Genomic DNA, 4,908 nt, shown 5'->3' with positions numbered 1-4,908 from the left:
CCAAACAATTTTTGAAATTTTTGAAAATGGTGAAACAAAGGAACGACTCACGTGGAGGTAAACAACAAAATCAGAAAAGAACAAATTCAAATTCATCAAAAGGCTCAGCAAGAAATGGCTCTTCAAATCACGACATAGGCTCATCTCAAAATCTTCACAATCAAAAGAAAAGTCTAATAAAATTTGTTATTATTTCATAAACAGCGGTACTATCTGTGGCACACATGGTCGAAGGTCCGCCACTGCCTCCTCTGAACTAGACGATGCCATCGGAAGTCCGGAAAATAAAGGAAAAATGAAGAAAAAAAAAAACCTTTAAAATTTTAAAATATAGATATATTGAAAAGAAATTTTTGAGCCAAGACCTTGTGGTCTAATGGCACCCGGGTTGAATTCTCATATGAGAGGTAGTGAGTTCGCGCCTTAGTGGAGGCGTTATTGGCTCTTTGTGATTCAGTAGGCTGTCTGACTGAGTGTGAACAACTTCATTTATGTTACCGAGCAAGGAGTCATGTGTCACAATCGGCCCAACGGCCCATGGGACGGCGGTAGAAGCTGATTGAGTGTGATTACTGCCTGTTGTGTCTGAAAAAGGAAAAATTGACTCGTTAAAGCGCACATGGCGACAGATATAGATTTTTCCACTTGTTAGATTCATACATCTATAACCTCTAAAGCTGGTAGGGTAACATAAGAAGACACACGGGGCTTGTGCCGATTGTAAGGGCGTAGATAGGGGTAGCACTTGCACCCGAATACTCGAAGAAATGTGTATGGCAGCGGAGTTTTATGTAGACGTGTGTATGGACTTTCAAACTGTAAGACGGGTGTTGACAAGTAGTTAATTAGACAGGTAGCTGTCTCGAAAGCAAAGTCCCAATATTGTTGGGGAATTGAGCCTTCAGCTAATAGCGCTAACCCGGTTTCAACAATGTGCCGGTTTTTGCGCTCAACCCTGCCGTTTTGTTCGTGTGTATAAGCACACGATTGACGGTGAATTATGCCTAGTTGGGTGAAAATGCTATGTAATTTGCGATATTCCCCACCTAGGTCCGATTGTATAGACTTGATGGAACGCCCGAATTGGCGCTCGACCATGACACGAAAAGACTCGAATATTTTATAAATGTCTGATTTTACCCGTATGGGATAAAACCAGCAGAAACGTGAGTAATCATCTACAAACAGCAGAAAATATCTAAAGCCACTAGTAGAGATTACAGGAGCCGGACCCCAGATGTCCGTATATAACAAATCTAATACATTTTCACTAGAATGATTAACCCTATCTAGTGGAAATCTAGAAGCCTTGCCAAGGTGACACGAAGCGCACGACCCCAACTCGGTTTTATTGGGAGCTACCGGACACGACTTTAGGACACAATTTTGAACATGGCCATTTGGATGTCCCAAGCGACGATGCCAAACCGTAGGAGTTGCCCGGGCCGAAACATACACGAAATGAGACTGAGAGATCGGGAGCTTGTATAAGCCACCCGATGTGGAACCTTTAAGTAGAACTGCCCTGGTGATTGTATCCTTCACAATAAAACAATTTTTGTGAAATTCAACAAATACATTATTTTCATTTGTAAGGCGATAAACATACAGTAAAGGAATAGATAATTGAGGGACATGTAAGACATTCGACAAACGTAACATTTTTGACGCGAAAGGTATAGTAGCATGACCAACACGTGAAATCATCAAACCTGTCCCATTACCCACTCGGAGAACATCGCCGCCGGTATACTCATCGGATTGAGACATCATGGATGCGTCCGGGGTTGCATGGGCCGTGGCTCCAGTGTCCAGGAACCAGCCGGACGCCGCGAGGAAGCTGCCGCCGTGTCATCGCCAGAAACCACCATGTTCGCCTGGGGTTGCGGCTGCGGAGCATAGCATTTATAGCAGTAAAGGGCGGTGTGGCCCTGGGCTCGACAGATTTGGCACCGCGGCGCACCACCGCGACCGCCTCGTCCTCCGTTTCCGCGGCCTCCACGGCCTCGATTCTGGTTGTGGCGGCTACCATTCCCGGAGCTCCCTCGCCCGTCGTCACCACCACCACGGCGACCGCGCCCAGCAAACATGGCGGTCGGCGTGGTCATCAGTCCCGTGTCAGAACCGGTAGGGAACTCGTCTGAATAAATGAACTCCTGTGCGCGTAGATAGTCGGCTATCTGAGGGATCGTGACGGGGGTGCCCGTCGCCGTGAGAGAGGATGCCATTGCCCGATATTCTGGACGCAGGCCACGGAACACGAAGAAGTTCTGTTCGTCCAGAGAGATGGGGCGTCCGGCATGCGCAAGGTCTTCTACCAATAATTGCGCACGCCCCAAATATTCTGCCGCAGTACTATTACCTTGTCTGAGGGAGTGAAACTGAACGAGTAGACTCAGGCATCGTGCCCGAGTCGAACTCCCAAGAGCAGCGCCTATGGATTCCCAAACAGCGCGCGAGGTGGTCTTCCCGACAGCCAGGTGCATGACTTCATCGGAGAGCGATGAAATCAACAATTGATGCGGCCCAACATATGAAGATCCATTAAGAATACTAATTGGGCCAATCACAAGGCCCAAGTCCAAACAATTAAGGCAACTCTTCATTGGTGATGTTCAAAGATGGTGGAAATCCAAGTCAAGCCCATTTGCAAAATATGAAGAATAACTCAAGGCTTTTTTATAATTGTTTAAGTGCTGATTTTGGTGATTAAATTAGGCCCAAATCAGCCCTATTATATTTGGTCATCATTAATTTAAATTGTTTGGCATAAAAGAGAAAACACTAGTTGTATTTAGAAAGGATTCCTTAAATCCTATTCTAAATAAAACTCTATTTACTTGTTTTCTAGATTAGGTTTAGGACTCTTTTTCCCATTGTATTTAGATTACAATGCTGCCCTATACCTATAAATAGGGCACATCCATATCAGTTTTAGGAGGCTTTAATTCAATAAAATTCTTAAGTTTTTCTTTACACTTGTGTAAGAAACCTTATGGCTAATTGTGGACTCAATTAGTGGCTAGTCGTGGACTCGACTAGCAAATTGATTCGTGGACTCGAATCAATCTTACTTTCTTCAACCTTAGATTTAGGTTCGTGGACTCGTTCTTGAATCGAAGGAAACTAGATCCGACTCTAGTTGATTGAAGATTGCAACATCGAGGTACTTGAAGCTACATGGGATTCTTCCAAGTCTTTGAGGATTCGAGACAAAGGGTTTCTCGTGAGGTTTAAGGTATTTTGATCCATCTCTATCTTCACATTGAGAGCAATTCTTGGGACAATACTCATCTTATTTGAATCTTGGACTAGATTCATATCAATTTGGTATTCAGAGCCTAGGTTTGTCTCATTATCATTGGAAATTTGGTTTCTTTGGTTCCCTAGGTTTATCTCGTTCTTATCTTACATACTACTTTTTTTCGTGTCTTATTCATTTAAAAAACCCCAAAAAAAATTTTCTTTTGCATTCTTGATTGTGTTCTTGAATCTTGATACATGTTCTCCAGTTTCTTGAAAAACAATCCCGAAAGTGTTTTCCCTTTTTCCCGTCCAATATCAACGAGACCTCACACCTCCTAAGCACCATATTATCACACATTCTGTCAGGAAAACAACCCCATATCACCCTTACCTATATCCAAAGCGCATTTACGCGCAATCACGTCGCAATCACACCCCTGTCCAGATTTCCGCGTTCTGTGACCAATTTCAAAGAATGACCTATATCTCGAGATCCACCAGTTATTTTTGTCTGAAATTTTGATATGTTTTAGATCTCTTCTTGGGAGTTCTATTGATATATTATACACTTGCTAATTCCTTACGGTCATTGAGATATTGATCTTCGAAGTAAGGGCAGCGTTTCTGTTTTTCTGGGTGATTCTTGAAATTCTTGATTCTGTTTTGAAGTGCTTGTGTGGAACCACTTGGTCTGAAATTTTTGGTGATATCTACAGTAATTATTTGGAGGTTATTTATCAAAAAATCAAAAAAAAAATCAAGAAAGTTGAAAAAAAAAAAAAAAGCAAAAAGAGAAAGCAATAAAGAAGAAGAATAAGGTTGGGGAAAGAATTTGGCTGGTAGGAGAATTTTGGAGGGACAAGGAAGGGGAAAAGTATAAGGTTGGAAGGAGTTTTTTAATGATTCCTAATTGGTTGTGGTACACGTGAACCATTTTATATTCTATTTGTCTCTATCTTTTGATATTGGTCTTGCATATCTTTCTGCCATACTTCCTTCTTTAGTTTCCTTTTTTCTTTCAAATCTTATTTAGTTTCTATGCTCGTATTGTCCTTTTTCTTTGCTTCTTGCTCTCAATTTTATTATCTATCTCACGATACACCCTTACTCTCAAAGGCTTGTGAAGTCTTCCAAGGTACGTTTTCTTGAACTTTGAGGTTGAATCCATATCAACTTGAGTACCGGACTAGAATTTTCCTTTTTGGAAAAAGGTTTGTGAGAGTATCTGCCACCTTGAGCGATACACGAGTGGAGTGTGTGTTTGTAAGAGTGTGTAGTACACCACCAGAGCCATATAATCCACCTCTTACCTGCGAGCTGAGAATAGTGAGGGAGCGAGCCAACTTTTTGGTTTCACTAACGTGATTACTCACACATCTTTTTTTTTTTTTTTTTTTTTAGATATTTTTTTTCCTATACAGATGGCTGATCAAGTTCCAAACTTTCCCCAGACATTAGAACAAAAGATAGACAGGTTACTCAAACGAATGAATAATTTGGAGCAACGCTCACAGCAAGTGCAACCACCACACAATGATGAGCGACACCTGCCACCAATAGGAAGAGTGGATCCTATATGTCAAAGGATCCAGCAACGTAATGCGGAGTTAGGAAACATTAAACATGAAATTCCTAACTTCACCGGTGAGAAAGGACCTACCG

Source organism: Ipomoea nil, unplaced genomic scaffold (genome assembly GCF_001879475.1).
Source record: "Ipomoea nil cultivar Tokyo-kokei standard unplaced genomic scaffold, Asagao_1.1 scaffold3377, whole genome shotgun sequence".
Classification (NCBI taxonomy): Eukaryota; Viridiplantae; Streptophyta; class Magnoliopsida; order Solanales; family Convolvulaceae; genus Ipomoea; species Ipomoea nil.
This window is presented reverse-complemented; position numbering follows the sequence as displayed.